This window comes from Capra hircus, chromosome 17 (assembly GCF_001704415.2).
Source record: "Capra hircus breed San Clemente chromosome 17, ASM170441v1, whole genome shotgun sequence".
NCBI lineage: Eukaryota > Metazoa > Chordata > Mammalia > Artiodactyla > Bovidae > Capra > Capra hircus.
In genome coordinates, this window is record NC_030824.1 from 54,664,185 (window position 1) to 54,686,372 (window position 22,188).

Below are 22,188 nucleotides of genomic sequence, written 5' to 3' on the forward strand. Positions count from 1 at the left end.
GGAATGGTTGAATTTGAATATCACAAAATTATTCAGTGGCTTCACCCTCTATCTACACAACCACACACATATGTGGACATGTAGAAACACAAATGACTCAGAGCTGTAACACTCAGACCACTGCAAATATAGTTTTTTTTTCTTTGATTTGAATTACAAAGCTACTTTTAATACTTTGGGGTGAGCCCCACAGGAATAAAAAACACTGGGAAAGGGTAGCTCCCTCACCCCCAGGAGTGGCCCAGGGGGAGAGAGGCTACCTGAGGGGTTGGAAGCACAAGAGGGACCCGCTGCAGACTCAGCGCAAAGGGACCGCCATCGGTGCTGGGACCTGTGAGCTACAGGAGAAAACGCGAGCGTGATGGGACTGGCTCCAGGCACACAGGCGAAGGGCAAGAGGGCTAGACACGAAGCCACAAAGCTACTTGGGTTCCTCCTTCTTCTCATTTGCCTTTTTCTGCTTCTGTGGCATGATCTCCGAGTCCCTCTGCTTGTGGGCGGCAGCCGAAAGCCGATCATCTCGGCGCTTTCCCTTAACCGAGTTGCTCTGCTTTTTCATATTCTTCAGGCGGGCGAGCTCGCGCTGGTTACCTCAACGGCTCCTGCAAATACAGTTTTAAGTTGAATTTCTGAGATGAGGACTTCTATTTGCAGTGAAGTGATGGGGCTGAGTGCCATGATCTTAGTTTTTTGAATGTTGAGTTTTAAGCCAACTTTTTTGCTCTCCTCTTCCACTTTCAAGAACATCACTTCATGGCAAATAGATGGGGAAACAATGGAAATGGTGACAGACTTTATTTTGTGGGCTCCAAAATCACTGCAGATGGTGACTGCAGCCATGAAATTAAAAGACGCTTACTCCTTGGAAGGAAAGTTATGACCAACCTAGATAGCATATTCAAAAGCAGAGACATTACTTTGTCAACAAATGTCCATCTAGTCATGGCTATGGTTTTTCCTGTGGTTGTGTGTGGATGTGAGAGTTGGACTGTGAAGAAAGCTGAGCACCGAAGAATTGATGCTTTTGAACTGTGGTGTTGGAGAAGACTCTTGAGAGTCCCTTGGACTGCAAGGAGATCCAACCAGTCCATTCTGAAGGAGATCAGTCCTGGGATTTCTTTGGAAGGAATGATGCTAAGGCTGAAACCCTAGTACTTTGGCCACCTCATGCGAAGAGTTGACTCATTGGAAAAGACCCTGATGCTGGGAGGGATTGGGGGCAGGAGGAGAAGGGGACGACAGAGGATGAGATGGCTGGATGGCATCACTGACTCGATGGACGTGAGTCTGAGTGAACTCCGGGAGTTGGTGATGGACAGGGAGGCCTGGCGTGCTGCGATTCACGGGGTTGCAAAGAGTCGGACACGACTGAATGACTGAACTGAACTGAACTGAGGGCTACTGTGCTGGACAGCACAATCCTATGTCATACTCTGGGGTAGTCTTTCGTATAGGCAAAAATAGCAAGATAGATATAGGTATGTTGCCATTAACTAGGACTGTAAACCTTAATATTAAAATAAAAAGTTTCCTCTAAAAGGAGGGAGAAACTAGGTTGGAAGGGGGTCAGGGATAGAAGTAATACTTTTTGGATATGCTTTGTTTTATAAGTTGGACTTGGTAAACATATAATGTTTAAAATAATTCTAATTAAAATTTAGGAAGTAAGTCTTAAGAAATGGAATGCAGTCTAAGACAAAATAGATGTCGTCCCAGGTGATACAACAGCCGCAGAGATAGGAACTATTCCAAACCACTCTGAGTCACAGCACTGTGACTGTACAACTATGTTTTCAGTATTCACAGTTTTGGTGTCAGCACTGACATTGCTGCCATTTGTCTTCACTATCAGTACATCTCAAACCATGTGTCTATAATGCCCGATAGGTAAATTTGATAAAGACAGACTCAGCAGGGTGTTTGACATGAAAGAAAAAAGACATGCATATGAAACTGATGAGGATAAGCCAAAACTGTCTTCTGGAATTTGAATGAGACACGTCAGTAGGATTTCATGATATTTTCTGTCTTTGAAAAGTTGCATATCTATATTATAACATATAATACATGACAATATAAATTTATAATGCATATTAATAATATATCATAACTGTACATATACTGTTAATATCTTATACACTATAATGTATAATACATAATATATACATGTGTGATTATATGTTACACATATTTTATATTATACTTGTGGATTATATATAATCTATACGTGTATATGTCCTCCCTGGAGAAATGGCTGCTTCTGGGTTTAGGGTGGGAATATACAAGCTGTGTCTAGAATATCTTATGCTGTCAAAAATGGATGTTACTAAACACCACTACAGTTCTGTCAAAAAAAGTTGCAAAAGCCAACTTGAAGGCTCCTACTTACCAAAATTGAGATAATAAGGGTAATAAATAGAAGAGATTGAAATACATTAAGTATAGTTTTTAGTGATATATAAAAAATCCCTTTGGTTATCATTGGGTGCATACTATGTTGATTCAATCATTTTCAACTCTTTGAGACACTATGGCTGTAGCCTGCCAGGCTCCTCTGCCCATGGGATTCTATAGGCAACAATACTGGAGAGGGTAGACATGTCCTCCTCCAGGGGATCTTTGCGAACCAGGGATCGAACCCATGTCTCTTACTTCTCCTGCATTAGGAGGCGAGTTGTTTACCACCAGCGCCACCTGATTATCTTTGAAGCTGCTGGTTAGTCACTAAGTTGTGTCTGACTCTTTGCACCCCATGGTCAGTAGCCAGCCAGGCTCCTCTGTCCACGGGGATTTTCCAGGCAAGAATACTGGAGTAGGTTGCCATACCCTCCTCCAGGGGATCTTCCCAACCCAGGGATCAAACCCAGGTATCCTGCTTTGCAGGAAGATTCTTTTCCAGCTGAGCTACCAGGGAAGTCCTGTCATTAATTAGGGGAGAATTTTTTTTTTTTTTTTTTTTTTTTTTAGAAAATGGAGGAATAAATGGAAGGTATCCAAAATGTATCTAACCTTTGCTAATAAAACTATTCCTTGATATAGCTGATGAAGGGAAATTTCTATTTCTAAAAATATACCAATTAAAAAATACAGAACAATTAAATTGGCAAATCATCATTTTCCAACCCTTAAGGATTTAGTTGATTCAGGCAATATTCCTCAATGGCTGCTAAGATGACAAAAAGAATTAAACTTAGATCAGTTCAATTCCGTTCAGTCACTCAGTTGTGTCCGACTCTTTGTGACTCCATGGACTGCAGCACGCCAGGCCTCCCCATCCATCACCAACTCCCAGAGTTTACTCAAACTCATGTCCATTGAGTCCATGATGCCATCCAACCATCTCATCCTCTGTCCTCATCCCCTTCTCCTCCTGCCCTCAATCTTTCCCAGCATCAGGGTCTTTTCAAATGAGTAAGCTGTTCTTGTCAAGTGGTCAAAGTATTAGAGTTTCAGCTTCAACATCAGTCCTTCCAATGAATATTCAGGACTGATTTCCTCTAGGATGGACTGGTTGGATCTCCTTGCAGTCCAAGGGACTCTCAAGGGTCTTCTCCAACACCACAGTTCAAAAGCATCAATTCTTCGGTGCTCAGCTTTCTTTATAGTCCAACTCTCACGTCCATACATGACTAATGGAAAAACCATAGCCTTGACTAGATGGACCTTTGTTGGCAAAGTAACATCTCTGCTTTTGAATATGTTATCTAGGTTGGTCATACCTTTCCTTCCAAGGAGTAAGCGTCTTTTAATTTCATGGCTGCAGTCACCATCTGCAGTGATTTTGGAGCCCAAAATTCAAAGTCTTCCACTGTTTCCACTGTTTCCCCATCTATTTCCCATGAAGTGATGGGCCCGGGTGCCATGATCTTAGTTTTCTGAATGTTGAGCCAACTTTTTCACTCTCCTCTTTCACTCTCATCAAGAGGCTCTTTAGTTCTTCTTCACGTTCTGCCATAAGGGTGGTGTTATCTGCATATCTGAGGTTATTGATATTTCTCCTGACAATCTTGATTCCAGCTGTGCTTCTTCCAGCCCAGCGTTTCTCATGATGTACTCTGCATATAACTTAAATAAGCAGGGTGACAATATACAGCCTTGATGTATCTTTTTCCTATCTGGAACCAGTCTGTTGTTCCATGTCCAGTTCTAACTGCTGCTTCCTGAGCTGCATACAGATTTCTCAAGAGGCTGCTCAGGTGGTCTGGTATGCCCATCTCTTTCAGAATTCCCATCTCTTTCAGAATTTTCAGAACTTAGGTCAGTAAGTATTAAAATTAAATCAGTAAGTATCTACTTCTGGAAATAACAGCACCACCTATGAAGCCGTTTTGCCAGATAAGAAACAAAAAAGCAAAACAGCCTCTGAAACATTCAAGTGCCTAAATCTGACAAATTAGAAGAAAGTGAAGAGCTAGAACCAGGAGAACATGTTAAATGATACCACAGGAAATGAAATCAGTAAAACACTGTGGGAAACATAGGGTATATGTTAAATTATTGCAAGGAAAAATTATAAGGAAAAAAAAGAAACAATATTAAATGGACTCAGAAAACATTAACACATGTGACATATTAACCAGTCCAATATATGGGCTTCTTTTTTTTTTTTTTTTTTTTGACTCCAATACTTCACCTGAATTAGGCAGAGAACTTCATCAGGAAGCAATCAGTGCTGTGTGTGCTAAGTCGCTTTAGCCCTGTCTGACTCTTTGTGACCCCGTTGATTGCAACCCACCAGCCTTCTCTGTCCATGGGGATTCTCATGCAAGAATACTGGAGTGGGTTGCCATGTCCTCCTCCAGGGCACCTTCCAGTCCCAGGGATGGACCCCTCCTCTCTTACGTCTCCTGCATTGGCAGGCAGGTTCTTTACCACTAGCGCCACCTGGGAAGCTGTATGGGCTTTGTTTTGATTTTAATTCAAATACACAATATGTTAAAAGATCACAATATGATTTGGAAAATGTGAACATTGGCTATTTGATGGTATTAAGGAAATTTTTTTTGTGTGTATGTTTGATGAAAATATGAGTTTTTGTGAAGGAAGTGTTTGTCATTTAGAGATATGTAAGAAAGAGAGGGAAGAAAGTTAGTTGCACAGTCCTGACTGACTCTTTGCGATCCCATGGACTGTAGCTTGCCAGGCTCCTCTGTCCATGGAATTCTCCAGCAAGAGTACTGGAGTGGGTTGCCATTCTCTTCTCCAGGGGATCTTCCCGACCCAGGCAGGGATTGAACCCAGGTCTCCCGCATTGCAGGCAGGTTCTTTACCAACTGAGTGATGAGGGAAGCTCTCAAATACACAATAGAGATATATACTTGAATATAAATTTTAAATTATATGATGTTAGAAATTGGCTTAGAAATGATCTGGGTGGACAGGTAGGAGGTAGAAATGATGCAAGAATGTCCGTGAGTGACCTGCAACATAGCGAGGGTTCTGAGTGACTTGTTTTATTACCCTTTTTATTTTTAGAATGTGTTTGAAATATTCCACAACAAGAGGTTACAAATACAGAAGAAATCTAATAGCAATTTTTAAAATAAAAGATCCTATTTTATCTTTTGGCATTTGCCTTAAAATGCAATTAGGAGAGTAAAGATGAATAGAGAAATTGTGGAGATTTCTGTGTTTGCTTTCAGCTCTCCCTTCAACAACCTGCAGATCCACTGTTCTTTTTTTCTCGCAATTAATAAGGACCTGATCTTATTTTCTTCAGTTTAAAGTGCTCTCTGTGGCATTACATGTCTTTAGGAAACCATGGTTAAGTGTTTCCACTGCACATATCATTTGCCTTCCCCAGAGTAAAATAAAGACCCATCTGACTTCTTAGAGGAAATATATTTTGACAAGGTGGGCACAAAAACCATCTTTTCCTGTTCTCTTTATCATTCTCTAAATTTCACCCTGTCCTTTTCATTTTCTTAATCACTTATTTTTACCAAGATTTCCAGAGAAGAAATGCCTTATTCTAACAAAGTGACCAAGTTTAGCTTTGGACTGATGATACTTTGCCTTGTTGAATTTCTCAACCAATGTCTATTGTTCAAAGCATTGTAGGGATCCCAGATAGTGTGTTTCATACTTCCCAGCTATCAAGAAACTTATAGTTTAATTGAAGAGATGTGGTAACTTAATAGGCTCACATGCACAAAGAAAAGAAAAAGCAACCAGTTTTATCCTAAAGTGACTATCAGTGACTTTTATACACAGCATACTGACAAAAAAGGAGAAAACAGTGTGAATTTATGTACACAGAGAAGACTTAGGACTTGAGCTGAATTTTTTTAAATGAACAGGATTTATGTGATTGAACTGGGAAAAACAGGGGGAAAAATGTGAGCCAAGACACCTGAGTTGAAATGAACATGGAAGATATGGTCAGAGCTTATTTAACTGGGATGGATGAGAATTGGAGAACAGAGAGAAATTGGGCTGCAGAGACTGTAAAAGTCAGATTATACTGGGTCAGGAAAAACAGACAAGAGGATATAATGGGTATGGTTGGCAATAACAAGACATTATGAGTTCTCAGACAAGCAGCGTTTTAGAAAGGTCTGGAAATGATGTTGGGTAGGAAGGTATTACTACCTTTAGACTCAGGTAAGTGGCACCCTGCCTGAGTTTCAGAGAATCTCCATACTTGGAAGTGACTTTCACAAAATTTTCTTATTTCCTTTCAGATAACCAGAAGCAGCTGGAGTTGGCAGTGCTCTCAAGCAGGTTTCACTGAATGCAGACCAAGATGCCACAAGTCTGGTACTTCTGTGAAGTCTAAGTATAAAATAATCAAACCCATAGCAGTAAAACATAGAATGCTGGTTGCCATAGGGCGAGGGAAATGGAAAATGGGGATTGTGGTTCAGCAGGCATGAAGTTACAGTTAGACAAAATGAATAAATCTAGAGATCTGCCATGCAACATAGTACCTATAGTTAACAATATGTATTGTGTACTTAAAAATGAAGAGAGTAGCTCTCATACCAAGTGTTCTTAATATATACACACATACACACACACACACACACACAGACAGCAAGAGGACGCAGAAATCTTTCGGTGGTCATGGATATGTTTATTTCCTTGTTTGTGGTAATGGTACCATGGGTATATGCATGTGTCCAAACTCATCAAAGGGTATGCATTAAATATATGCAGGTTTTGCATATTAAGTGTATCTCTATAAAACTGAAAACAATTAAAAGTAATCATATTCTAGCAATATATTGATCATAATCTCCCCAAATCAAGAGAATATGTGGTAGGAAGAGGTGTTATTTTATGTTAATGCTATAAGATGCTAAATGGTAAATCAATATCACCAGGAAATAATTAGCATTTCTATTTTCTTGCATACTCTGGATAAGACTTACATTCATGAACATCGTCAGTGATGCACAGTAATGACCTATGAAAGTCACTGATACCTGATGTTTACAGGCATCTTGAGTAATAGTGTAACCAGCATTAAATAAAGGGTATTAGGGAAAGTCGGGGGAAAGAAAGTTTGTATTGGTCAACATAAACAAATTCTGAAGAACAGTGGTATTTTGGATAGTAACAGCATTACTTTACTAGCGTGTGAGATGAGTGCAATTGTGTGGTAGTTTGAGCATTCTTTGGCATTGTCTTTCTTTGGGATTGGAATGAAAACTGACATTTTCCAGTCCTGTGGCCACTGCTGAGTTTTCCAAATTGCTAGCATATTGAGTGCAGCACTTTCACAGCATCGTCTTTCAGGATTTGAAATAGCTCAGCTGGAGTTCCATCACCTCCACTACTTTTGTTCATAGTGATACTTCCTAAGGCCCATTTGACTTCGCATTCCAGGATGTCTGGCTCTAGGTGAGTGATCACACCATCATGATTATCTGGGTCATGCCAGGAGAAATATCAGTAACCTCAGATATGCAGATGACACCACCTTTATGGTAGAAAGTGAAGAGGAACTTAAAGGCCTCTTGATGAAAATGAAAGAGGAGAGTGAAAAAGTTGGCTTAAAGCTCAACATTCATAAAACTAAGATCATGGCATCTGGTCCCATCACTTCATGGGAAGTAGATGGGGAAACAGTGGAAACAGTGTCAACAGTGTCAGACTTTATTTTTTTGGGCTCCAAGATCACTGCAGATGGTGACTGCAGCCATGAATTCAAAGATGCTTACTCTTTGGAAGGAAAGTTATAACCAACCTAGATAGCATATTCAAAAGCAGAGACATTACTTTGCCGACTAAAGTCCATCTAGTCAAGGCTATGGTTTGTCCAGTAGTCATGTATGGATGTGAGAGCTGGATGGTGAAGAAAGCTGAGCGCCAAAGAACTGATGCTTTTGAATTGTGTTGTTGGAGAAGACTCTTGAGAGTCCCTTGGACTGCAAGGAGATCCAACCAGTTCATCCTAAAGGAGACCAGTCCTGGGTGTTCATTGGAAGGACTGATGCTGAGGCTGAAACTCCAGTACTTTGGCCACCTCATGTGAAGAGTTGACTCATTGGAAAAGACCCTGATGCTGGGAGGGATTGAGGGAAGGAGAAGAAGGGGATGACAGAGGATGAGATGGCTGGATGGCATCACCGACTCAATGGACATGAGTCTGGGTAAACTCTGGGAGTTGGTGATGGACAGGGAAGCCTGGTGTGCCATGATTCATGGGGTCACAAAGAGTCGGACACAACTGAGCAACTGAACTGAACTGAACAGCATCGCTACATTTTTCTTGTGGTGAGAGGTATAAAATTAACCAAGAAAATAAAGAACCTGAAAAGATGTTTCCTGGACTTGAACAGGAAGAGAAGTTTCCTGGACACAGTGAAAAATCTTCACATTCACTGATCATAAAACTAAAAAAAAAAAAAAATATATGAGTCCATTCTCTATACATTACTGTAAATCACTACCGATAAACCATCATACCTCACATGGGGCCATGAATTCTAGAATACATTTTTAAATCAACTGGTTTATATAGACAGGGACCCTGCAGAAAGTATTTTGCGCAGGATTCTGCACACTATGGTGTGACCTTAGATGCTGTGGTTATTGGAAAGCACGAAAAACAGTGAAAAGGAAGGTAGGTTGAAGGTGATTGCAGTGATTCAGGACAGACTAGACTAGGGTGAGGAATGTAAGATGAAGGGAAACAGGGTGAACTGAAAAACATTTTGAAGAAAAAAGCAAGGTTTGATAGTAGATTGATAAAGATAGAACAGAGACTGAATCAAAGACTGCTTCAAGGTGTATATACTGAAAGACTAGAAAAATGTGTTAAAGCTGAAATAACTACTTATAGATGAGAAAGACCAGTTTGGGACGTAGATATATGTTGGGACATGTGTCAAGTTTCACATTCTAAAGAATCCTTTGGAGTCGTTATGAAACTCAACAATTCCAAGAAAAATGTGTCTTCTTTCATATGTGCCAAGATAATTGGAATCCACTCTGCAGCAAAATTTTCATATATGATGTCAGAAGTTGTGAGCTTAAAGTTTAGTTCTTCTCTTTGAGAATGTGATTTAACATTTCTGAACCTTGGCTTTATTTCATAATCATGGGAAAAACGATGTCTCCTTCACAGTGCTACTTTGGGACTGAAAAATGAGAACATATGAGGAGGTGCCTAGCAGTGTGTCTGATGCAGTCAGACTCAATAAATGTTGTTTCAAGTGAAATTAAATGAAATCTACTGAGGCCGGGCTGCTTTGTAGTCCAGCCCATCAGATAACCCCACCATCACTTCACACTATGGCAGTTCATCTCTCACAGTGCTCCCTTAGGTCTGGGACTCAGGTCTAGGACCACTACCTTTAAGAGTCTAGGATGAAACTTTTTCTTAACTGGAGAGAGTGAGAAATTGAAGGAGGTGAGACCCATCTCCAGGAAAAATGGTGTATCCTTCTACCATAAACCCACCCACATTTTAGGAGCCTGCTTCCAATACAGCTTGAGATGCAGTCACCAGTAATATCTCATTTGTATTGTATGGTGAGGTGATGTCCTCTTGAAAAATATAAATTAAAACAGGATTCTATGAGGCTTTGAAAAAGGGGATGGAAGCCAAGACAGAGAGAATTTTAAATAGAAGGTTACCTCGGTGATTTATTTGGATAACAATGTTCTTGGCAGCACGCTAGTGGAGAAGAGGAGCACAATCTCTATTCCTCTCTGACTGCCTGGTTTTAACGGCCTTCATTTAACATGATTAAGTATCTGGTCTGCGCTTGGAGGCACCTAATGGCCTTCATTTCTCCCCTGGGTCTAAGTATCTCTGGCTGTCATTAGGAATTTGAGGAAAGGCAAGCGGCCTCCTTGCCCCCATGCGTGAGGGGGCAGGGGCCTCAAGCCTGTAGGAATGTCTCTGTGTGTTTAATAGGAAAGAGATTTTACTCTCTGTGTCTTTGAGGTAGATTGCAAATGCTCTTTTTTCCAAGTATGAGAAAAAGATGCTCATGGTGACTGACCAAAATGTCAGTCAGTTCTTCCAGTAAAGGATGAAAGTCAGATAATTTGTATAATTTAAAACTTGACTGGAAAATGTTCTTGGAGAATTTGCTTCCAGTAATTTAAAGTATGCTCAAAAGGAGAAAGGGGCTCATTTTATCATGGTGAAGAGGAAACACATAAGGTGATCATGGCAGAGACAGATAAGGGTGATGCTGACCAGGTCGGCGCCAGGAGCAGGCTGTCTTCAGGTTGACAAAGCAGGCCTGCATTCTGATTGGATGATGGTGACCCCAAGTGGGAGCAGGTGGCCATTCCAGAAAGGTATGTGGGAGCTCACTTGATGACTTTTTCTCCATCATTCCCCATGTTTTCCAGAAGATGCTCATAGAATTCTGGGGTTTACACGTTAGAGGACTGATAGCTTTAGTCTTCGTTGCTATTGTTTATTGTTTTCCACTAATGTTGATGCATTTAGAGACTCATGTTTGCCCTCTCACCTCACAATCATCCTTAATTTTTCCTATTTATTTTCTCTTAATGAAAGTGAGCCCATTCTTGTCATAGTCCATGCTCACGTGGACTTTTTAGAATTCCTTGTATGTTCTTGCTTTCTTCAACCTGAACACTTCTCTTGGAATTACTCACACTCATCTCAAAGGCAATACATATGTGTAGCTGCTTAAATCCCCAGGCTCTCTCAGATTCAAATTCTAACTCTTCCATGTATTGATATGATCTGTGAACCACATGACCAATTGTTCATCCTCTCTAATCCTCAGTTTTCCCAACTTCTTTGGGTTGTTTTAAGAATTAAATGATATGTATTTTTTCAGTCAGTAATATTTATTGAGAACCTTGGATGTGATGTGATAAACAGTGACCAGGTCCTGCGACACAAGAGCTAAATCAACAACAGCAACAAAAACATATCTCTCCTGTGAGAGGGAGCTCACGTTATCCAGGGAGACAGACAATAATCAAACAAATAAATACAGAAGCCAAATACTTGGATAGGATTCAGGTTCTATGTATAAAAACGAGCAAGGGCCAAGGGATGAAGAGGGGCATGGAATGCTGGTTTCGCTTGGGTGATATGAAAGCCTCTGCAGGGTCTGCAAGGATCCATGTAAATATCTGAACAGAGCGCGAAGAGAAAAGAAAAAGTGCAATGACTGTGGGGTGGAAACATGCTTGTCTGTGTTTGTATCTGAGGAAAAGGAGGAGATGGTTGTGAGGTGTAGCTTAGCTAATAATGACTAGTAAACTGTAATTATTTGTAATGATACAGAGAGGTGGGATTTCGTGATAAACAAAAATGATTCTACATACAGATCTTCTTCTTTTAAGCTCTATGTTGTCATAAAGTCATCTTAGCTTGTTCTGTTTTGCCTGGCTCTTGTCATATTTGAGTTTCCCTTTCTGACTTTTTATTTTCTTCTGTGTAGCAGCAAGTATAAGCCTGAAGCTTGGGATCTACATACAATTTGTACATCATCAAGTCTAAGAAGCTCTCTCCCTCCCTGCTCCTCTCACACGTCAATGTGCTATCACTTGACCTGCGCATGTTCTGATCAAGGCACTGAAATGCTGGATTGTAAGGTCTTTTGGAAGTTGTGTTAGTCTGTCTTTTCTTTTACTTTTTAAAAACTTTTCTCACCAGCCGCAAACTTCTTGAAAGGAGGGACTGTTTCATGTTTCCACTGAATTCCCAACACAGAGTCCAGAGGTTTGCATATGGCAAATACATAGTGCATATTTCATATTTGTTGAGAGGTAGGAAGAGAGTCAGGTGTCTAAGACACTAGAGAGACAATCAGTTTTCTGAAAGCCTTTAAAGGCTTTCATGCCCAGCAGAGAGATATGTTCTCTGGTAGGTAGGAAATTGATGTACTGATTTATTGAGTAAATAAAATGGATATGTAGGTGGTGGCAAGAGGGCTGAGGGGTGGGAGCAGGTAAATGTGGCTTGGAGCAACCCAGTCTCTGGATGAAGGCAGCAGTTCCAGTCCAGTGGGGTATGTGTGTGTGTGTGTGTGTGTGTGTGTGTGTGTGTGTGTGTGTGTATCTGTACACACCTGTGCATTATCTAGGTGGATTTTCTCTTGGAATAGACTCAACTTTCCATTGCATCTATTGTACAGATCCAGGCAGTAGCAACTTTATCTCCAAGTGTGATACTTTTAAGAATCATATTTTTCTTTTTGTGCTTTTGTTCTGCAATTTCTAACAAGTGATACTGGTTTTTCATGTGAGCTAGTGACCTGTTTCCATCTTTGACACATGTGCTTCTGAATGTAAATATATTTTCACATAAAAAAATGAAATAGAAGGAATTCCCTGGCAGTCCAGTGGTTAGGACTCTGTGGTCTCACTGCCAAGGGCTCAGGTTCCATTCCTGGTCCAGGAACTAAAATCCCACAATCTGTGCATGGCATGACCAAGAAAATTAGGATAAAATATTCTAAAAAAACTTTTTATTTTGAGATAATGGTACATTTACATGCAATTTTAAGAAGAATATAGAGATTCCATGTACCTTTTCCTAATGGCAAACCTATAGTACCCAGTCTCAGTCAGAATACTGACAATGATACAGTTTAGATATGTACCATTTCCCTTGCTGCTAGGATCAGGTCACCTTTTAAATAGCCACATCTACCTTCCTTTCCCCCACCTTTTCACCTAGCCTCTGATCACCACTTATCTGTTTTCCATTTCTACAGTTTTGTCATTTAAATAATTTTATATAAATGAAATTATATGGTGTTTAATTGTCATTGTTATTTCACACAATTTCTAAGATAATAGTTAACACAATTAGAAAAGAGAAAGAATTTTAGGGGTCAAATTTAGAAAGTAGGTAAAAATTGGTATTATTATATGCATAGCAGTGATACATGGAAATGCCCAATATTTTAAAGGTGGCAAGTACACAATTGAAATTTGGAAAATTAAACCTTGACTGTTTTGTATTTTTGCAAAACAAAACTATAGTAAGTTTATTACTTAAAATTTCTCCCTAATTCTTAAATATCTTCTGTGAAAAGTAAACTATGGCCCTTTTTTGTTTGTTTGTTTTGGCTGCACTTTGTAGCTTGTGGGATACTAGATCTTATTTTCCTAACTAAGTATCCGGTCCCATCACTTCATGGCGAATAGATGGGGAAACAGTGAAAACAGTGAGAGACTTTTTTGGGGGGAGGCTCTAAAATCACTGCAGTTGGTGACTGCAGCCATGAAATTAAAAGACTCTTGCTCATTGAAAGAAAAGCTATGTCCAACCTCGACAGCATATTAAAAAGCAGAGACGTTACTCTGCCAACAAAAGTCCATCTAGTCAAGGCTATGGTTTTTCCAGTAGTCATGTATGGATGTGAGAGTTGGATCATAAAGAAAACTGAGCACCGAAGAATTGATGCTTTTGAACTGTGGTGTTAGAGAAGACTCTTGAGGGTCCCTTGGACTGCAAGGAGATCCAACCAGTCCATCCTAAAGGAAATCATTCCTGAATATTCATTGAAAGGACCGATGTTGATGCTGAAACTCCCATACTTTGGTCACCTAATGCAAAGAACTGACTCATTTGAAAAGACCCTGGTGCTGGGAAAGATTGAGGGCAGAAAGAGAAGGGGACGACAGAGAATGAGATGGTTGGATAGCATCACCAACTCACTTGACATGAGTTTAAGAAGCTCTGGGAGTTGGTGATGGACAGGGAGGCCTGGTGTGCTGCAGTCCATGGGGTCGCAAAGAGTCAGGTACAACTGAGTGACTGAACTGAACTGAACTGAAGGATTGAACCTGGGCCCCAGCAGTGAAAGTGCTGAGTCTTAACCACTGAACCACCAGGGAATTCCCACATGTTTTTTCCAGTTGTTATCTAGATTCTAGGAAGGAGGAAAATAAAGAGCAAAGAGAAAAAAGTTTCTTCTTTCTTTTTTTTTTTTCATAAAAGGGGCTTTATATCCTGTAATTTCTACTAGTGCCAATAAAAAATATTACTTTACAAAACTAAAGGTAAAGAGGCTGACAGAAATAGAGACTGAGACAGGGTGCTAGTCACATCTAGGCTGATGGTCTATTTTGTACCTATGGTTTGTACAGTTTTCTTCTACAAATTGTGCATTTCAAAGAAACTTTGGTCAGTGTTGACCAAATAAATAAACACCAGAATCTGAACTCAGACTGCTGCTGCTGCTAAGTCACTTCAGTGTCCGACTCTGTGTGACACCATAGACGGCAGCTCACCAGGCTTCCCTGTCCCTGGGATTCTCCAGGCAAGAACACTGGAGTGGGTTGCCATTTCCTTTTCCAATGCATGAAAGTGAAAAGTGAAAGTGAAGTCGCTCAGTCATATCCGACTCTTCGCGACCCCATGGACTGCAGCCTATCAGGCATCTCCATCCATGGGATTTTCCAGGCAAGAGTACTGGAGTGGGGTGCCATTGCCTTCTCTGAACCCAGACTAGAACAACTCAAATGCTCACTTGTCAGTCTGAACTAGTCAAGGGAAAAAAAAATCTTGTTTTGATTACCTTCTGAAGGGTTAATTTTTTTTTTTAATTTTAAAATCTTTAATTCTTACAAGGGTTAATATTTTTAATTGAAAACTTCATCTTTGGCTAATTCATCAAGTAAAACTTTTCCTGGGCTTTGAGGTTGTCTGATCTGTGGTATTTTATCAGATATCTTAGATTATAAATTCCTCAAATTGTTTTCATCACACCATCTCCCAAGAAAAGCAGTGCACATGATAAAGAAATTAACCTCATTGCTTGGCAGAGAGTGGTGGAGGGAAGCTAGTCTTAATTTCACAACCTTAGTTTAATTCAGAATACCTACACAAAGTATCTATGTAGGCTCTAAAACATATAGCTATGATTTAGAGCATAGTTCTTTTCACATGGATGATTTTATACCCTAGTGGGTCGGAGGTTAAAGCATCTGCCTGGAATGCAGGAGATCCCCGGGTTGGGAAGATCCGCTGGAGAAGGAAATGGCAACCCACTCCAGTACTCTTGCCTGGAGAATCCCATGGAGGGAGGAGCCTGGTAGGCTACAGTCCACGGGGTCGCAAAGAGTCAGACACGACTGACTTCACTTTCACTTTCATGTATGATAGTTAAGACTCTGAAGACATGACATGTTTAATAAATTATCATGATAATAATTGAGATAATTAAAATGAGTTATTTCCATTATCCAGTTGTAGGTACCATACCTTTCTATGACCAATTTATCATTATTTGGCATCAATTACATTATTTCAAAAAGGAAGAAATGCTTACAGTCAATTAAGCAAACAAGTTCAGTGTGTTGTGTTTTATGGCACCTTTTCCTGAGTGTGATTATAAAATTACACTACAAAGAAGTTCAAATCTAATCAGAATAAATCAAAAACTTTCCAATGGAGGTCAGAAAAGAATTCTCATATATTCTATTTCAGTTGTTAACAAAAATGATTTATTCATTTTGACATATTGACTACATATGTATTTTAATATTGCCATTATTATTTGTATTATTGATGACCTTCAAATGAGAGATTGAGTCATAATGAACATGGCTGGGCTGGTAGTCAGTTCAAAACTGACACAACTGCAGGTTGAAACAGCTTTTCCACGTGCAGAACCCAAATATTAAGCACTTAACATGAAGTGGTTTTGTGAGGTGCTGCCTCTTACCTGAAACAAAACATCTAAGAGATTATAGACATGGGTCAAGCAGTACCATAAGGGCCCAGGGTAAGGGAGAGAACAATTAGAAATTGATGCAAATGAATTGATGCCACTCTGTTCAGTTTCACATATTGCAGAGCATGATAAATATCCAGTTACACAATGCGTCCAACTGGTCCATGCGAAACCCACCCAGTTTCTGTGACAGTTGGCTCTCATTAATGAATCTCAATTTCCACATTTGCTTCGGATCCTCTGCAGGGGTCCCATGCATGTTTGTTTGTCTTGGGAAGGTTTTTGCAGCTCTTTTCCTGAGTGGGATGGCAGGATCTGCAGAGTGTTTAGATGCTAGATGCCAGGATTTCTTGGCCCGTGATTATGGCACAACTTCAGTACATATTGGTAGGGCCCATTTCATCAAGATTCACCCTCACAGTACTGTGGTAATTCTTGTATTAATCAACACTGGACAGCAAATTGCTTGTTTGTAGCCTTAGCAACATATTTTTGCCTCTTGGTTAAATGAACAGTAGCCAAAGAGGTAAACACTATAGTTATATAGCAAAAGGGTTCTCTGTACATCCAAATTGTTTTCCTAGGCATATTATATAAGTGTTTCATTGAGCAAGTTTTCCTTTAATAGTTACATCAGATAAGTGTTGTGGCAATAACTTGCTTTACTTACTCAAAACAGCACAAGCTTTCTTTTTCCCTACATTGTCTTAGAGCAATATTTTATGTAGTTTGTACAAGACTTTTGGACAAATCACTTGCTCATCTTATGTATGTTTCAAATCTTTCTAGAATAAAAGCATATAAATTTCTAGAGACTAGTTTGTACAGACTATTCCCGGATTGGCTGAATAAATAATATCTTAAATGACATATTTAAGATACTAAATGGTTGCAAAGTAAAAATTGGTGGTCTTTGCTACTGCACTTCTACGTTCTTTACACAGTATGTCATATGGTTTGTTCATTTATAATTTTTAACCAACGAAAATTAATTCAAGTGATGCATACAGTATTTGGAGTTGAGGAGGAGTTGACTAAGTGGTTAAGACCACCTTCATCAAATGTGTGCTTGGGGCTTCCCAGGTGGCGCTAGTGGTAAAGAACCCACCTGCTAATGCAGGAGACTTAAGAGACATGAGTGGGATCCCTGGGCTGGGAAGATCCCCTGGAGGAGGGCATGGCAACTCCAGTATTCTTACCTGGCGAATCCCATGGACAGAGGAGCCCGGCGGGCTATAGTTCATAGGGTCACAGAGTTGGACACGACTGAAGTGACTTAGCACATATAATATTTTGAATTATATAGCTAAAACTTCTGTTTAAAGGTGTAAGAGTATGATAGGTTCTACTGAATACCCAAACAGATCCCACCGATCATGATGGGATTATAATAGGCTATCATAATAGCCCTTACTATTCTGACTTGCACAGATTTTTTTTTTTCCAAATAGAAATTCTCTAGCCAGAAGGAGTCTGTAAAATTGTCTGCTCTTAAAACATCAGCTTTACACAGAGGGATACTATGATCCAGATAGACTTAGCAGATTATTCAGGATCACCAGCTTGGCAGACATCGAGTCAGAACCAAACCTCTAACTCTAGTTAGACGGTTCTTGAGCTATTGGGTTAGCCAACTCAGATTTGATTTCTGATTTTAACAACTGACCTAGAATTACTTCATTTCTTCATCCATGAAGAAGTGGGGATAAATGATATATAGGGCACTCTTTAGACTGAGCTAGGACTTCCCTGGTGGCTCAGATGGTAAAGTGTCTGCCTGCAATGTGGGAGACCTGGGTTCAATCCCTGCATTGGGAAGATCTCCTGGTGAAGGAAATGGCAACCCACTCCAGTATTCTTGTCTGGAAAATCCCATGGACGGAGGAATCTGGTAGGCTACAGTCCATGGGGTCACAAAGAGTCAGACATGACTGAGCCACTTCACTTTAGATTGAGCTAATGAGTTGGTATACAGTAAGCAGCCAGTACCTTACCTGGAGGAGGCAGAAGGAGAAGGGGACAACAGAGGATGATTGGATGGCATCACCGACTGAATGATATGAGTTTGAGTAAACTCCGGGAGTTGGTGATGGACAGGGAGGCCTGGTGTGCTGCAGTCCATGGGGTCGCAGAGTTGGACATGACTGCATGATTGAACTGAACTGAGCTGAACCTTACCTTGACTACTCAGCAAGCCCGACTTCCCTACTTTCTAAGGGTTTTCGTAGAATAACACTGAGAAGCAACTTTCCCCCTCAGCTCTTCTTTCGCTTCCCACTGGTTAATCTTTTATGAGATAGGATTTCCAGCTGTAAATTTATTGGTCTCTCTAAACACCAGAACTTTGAGAATTTGATCTTTTCCCAAGCAATGTAAATCATATTTTTACCACTTGTGTTGAGTGGGATTTATCTACTTCAGACTCTAAAATACAACCTTATGGTGACTTCCAAGAGCTTAATTTTAGACCTGGAACTGAAGTTTAAATTATTTGAGGTGATAACATACTCCTCACAGTCTAGTTTAAAAGTCCTGAGTGCTATTATTTACTCTTTGGCTGTGAATTATGTGAAAGTCTTAGAATCACCAAGATGAAATAAACCAAGAAGGTTTTCTAAAGTGCCATGGTTGTGGTTTTTGTTATTAAGAAAATAGAGATTTTTTTTTTTTTCAGAGCGGTCAGAAGTTAAAAGCTTTTCCTTTTAATAGCTACCAGGATGGGCAGGGGATATAGCAAAGCCTTGCTAGACGAAGGTGCTGGAGCATCCAGAAAAAAGGAAGCTTTCTAATTAAATAATAGGCCAACTTTAAGGAGCACTGCCTATGTGCCAGGTACTCTGCTAAAGAAGATTGACTTTTAGAGGATTAAATTATATGACTAAAGTCCTACACCAGGTATAAGGCTAAGCTAAGATTAAAAAAGTATTAACATCTGACTCACAAACCAATGATCATTTCTCTTTGCCAGTTAAGTTTCCAGATCCACCCCTTTGGAGGCTTCCTTCGTGAAATACAAGTTCGTCATTCAATCTGAAATACTCTAGAATCAGAACGAAGAAGTTCTGGTATAGTTAGAATTAAAATGGAAATATTAATTGCTCTTCATTACCCTTGGCTTATCAATGTGTCACTGTAAATTCATTGGTCTTGTTCTAAAGAAAAATTAGGTTTTCAGATATGTTTGAGTTCCTAACTGCCCAAAAGTTGGAAGGATAAAGCTGCTGGAAGGTGGCTTAGTCAGAATGGGCTGAGGAAGTTCCAATCACTAATGGATTGAGCTATACACATTCACGTCCTAAAGGAGGAAATGTGATGGTATGAATACAAAATAAATAAATTAAATTAAGTTCTGGGTCAGGTCTGTATTTGCTAGGTCTGTGGTAACAAGTTGCCACAAGCAACAGGAATTTATTGTCTCATAGCTCTGGAGGTTAGAAGCTGGAAAACTGAGGTTTTGCTAGAGTGGTTCCTTTGAGGTCAGGGAGAATTTGGTCCTGGCCTTTTCCCCTTGGCTTCGGGTGGTTTGCTGGCAGTATGTTCTTTCTTTGGTTTGTGGCAATATAATTCCAGCTTCTCCTTGTGTCTCCACATAGCCCTTCACCCGTGTGTGCTCACTCCTCCTCACATGGTGTTCTTTTTAAAACTAATTACTTTTGCAATGAACCTAGTCCGAAATTCAGTCACATTCTGAGGTACTGGAGGTTAAGATTCTAACCTCCTCAATATTAGGTTAAGACTAATATTATGTGGGCAGGAATCCCTTAGAAGAAATGCAGTAGCCCTCATAGTCAACAAAAGAGTCCGAAATGCAGTACTTGGATGCAATCTCAAAAAATGACAGAATGATCTCTGTTCATTTCCAAGGCAAACCATTCAATATCACAGTAATCCAAGTCTATGCCCCAACCAGTAATGCTGAAGAACCTGAAGTCGAACGGGTCTATGAAGACCTACAAGACCTTTTAGAACTAACACCCAAAAAAGATGTCCTTTTCATTGACAGGGGACTGGAATGCAAAAGTAGGAAGTCAGGAAACACCTGGAGTAACAGACAAATTTGGCCTTGAAATACAGAATGAAGCAGGGCAAATGCTAACGGAGTTCTGCCAAGAGAACGCACTGGTCATAGCAAACACCCTCTTCCAACAACACAGGAGAAAACTCTACACATGGACATCACCAGATGGGCAACACTGAAATCAGATTGATTATATCCTTTGCAGCCAAAGATGGAGAAGCTCTATACAGTCAGCAAAAACAACCAGGAGCTGACTGTGGCTCAGATCATGAACTCCTTATTGCCAAATTCAGACTTAAATTGAAGAAAGTGGGGAAAACCACTGGATCATTCAGGTATGACCTAAATCAAATCCCTTATGATTATACAGTGGAAGTGAGAAATAGATTTAAGGGTCTAGATCTGATAGAGTGCCTGATGAAATATGGACAGAAGTTCGTGACATTGCACAGGAGACAGGGATCAAGACCATCCCCAAGAAAAAGCAAAAAAGCAAAAAAGCAAAATGGCTGTCTGAGGAGGCATTACAAATAGCTGTGGAAAGAAGAGAAGCGAAAAGCAAAGGAGAAAAGGAAAGATATTCCCATTTGAAGGCAGAGTTCCAAAAAATAGCAAGGAGAGATAGGAAAGCCTTCCTCAGCGATCAATGCAAAGAAATAGAGGAAAACTATAGAATGGGAAAGACTAGAGATCTCTTCAAGAAAATTAGAGATACCAAGGGAACTTTTCATGCAAAGATGGTCTCAATAAAAGACAGAAATGGTATGGACCTAACAGAAACAGAAGTATTAAGAAGAGGTGGCAAGAATACACAGGAGAATTGTACAAACAAGATCTTCACGACCCACATAATCATGAAGGTGTGATCATTCCCACTCACCTAGAGCCAGACATCCTGGCATGTGAAGTCAGGTGGGCCTTAGGAAGTACCACTACAAACAAAGTTAGAGGAGGCAATAGAATTCCAGTTGAGCTATTTCAAGTTCTGAAAGATGATGCTGTGAAAGTGCTGCACTCAATATGCCAGCAAATTTGGAAAACTCAGCAGTGGCCACAGGACTGGAAAAGGTCAGTTTTCATTCTAATTCCAAAGAAAGGCAATGCAAAAGAATGCTCAAACTACCGCACAATTGCACTCATCTCATATGCCAGTAAAGTAATGCTCAAAATTCTCCAAGCCATGCTTCAGCAATATGTGAACCCCGAAATTCCAGATGTTCAAACTGGTTGTAGCAAAGGCAGAGGAACCAGAGATCAAATTGCCAACATCTGCTGGATCATGGAAAAAGCAAGAGAGTTCCAGAAAAACATCTATTTCTGCTGTGTTGACTATGCCAAAGCCTTTGACTCTGTGGATCACAATAAACTGTGGAAAATTCTGAAAGACATGGGAATTCCAACCACCTGACCTGCCTCTTGAGAAACCTGCATGCAAGTCAGGAAGCAACAGTTAGAACTGGACATGGAACAACAGACTGGTTCCAAATAGGAAACAGAGTCTGTCAAGGCTGTATATTGTCACCCTGCTAATTTAACTTATATTCAGGGTACATCATGAGAAATGCTGGAATAGAGAAAGCACAAGCTAGAATCAAGATTACCAGGAGAAATATAAATAACCTCAGTTATGCAGATGACAACACCCTTATGACAAAAAGTGAAGAAGAACTAAAAACCCTCTTGATGAAAGTGAAAAAGGAGAGTGAAACAGTTGGCTCAAAGCTCAACATTCAGAAAATGAAGATCATGGCATCCGGTCCCATCACTTCATGGGAAATAGATGGGGAAACAATGGAAATACTGTCAGACTTTATTTTTCTGGGTTCCAATTCCAAAGAAAGGCAATGCAAAAGAATGCTCAAACTACCACACAATTATACTCATCTCACAAGCTAGTAAAGTAATGCTCAAAATTCTCCAAGCCAGGCTACAGCAATACATGAACCGTGAACTCCCTGACATTCAAGCTGGTTTTAGAAAAGGCTGGGGAACCAGAGATCAAATTGCCAACATCCGCTGGATCATCGAAAAAGCAAG

The 22,188-nt window shown here is 40.1% G+C and overlaps 1 pseudogene; it reads right to left on the reverse strand.

Moving 5' to 3' along the window:
• On the reverse strand, positions 221-588 carry LOC102181413 (annotated as a pseudogene).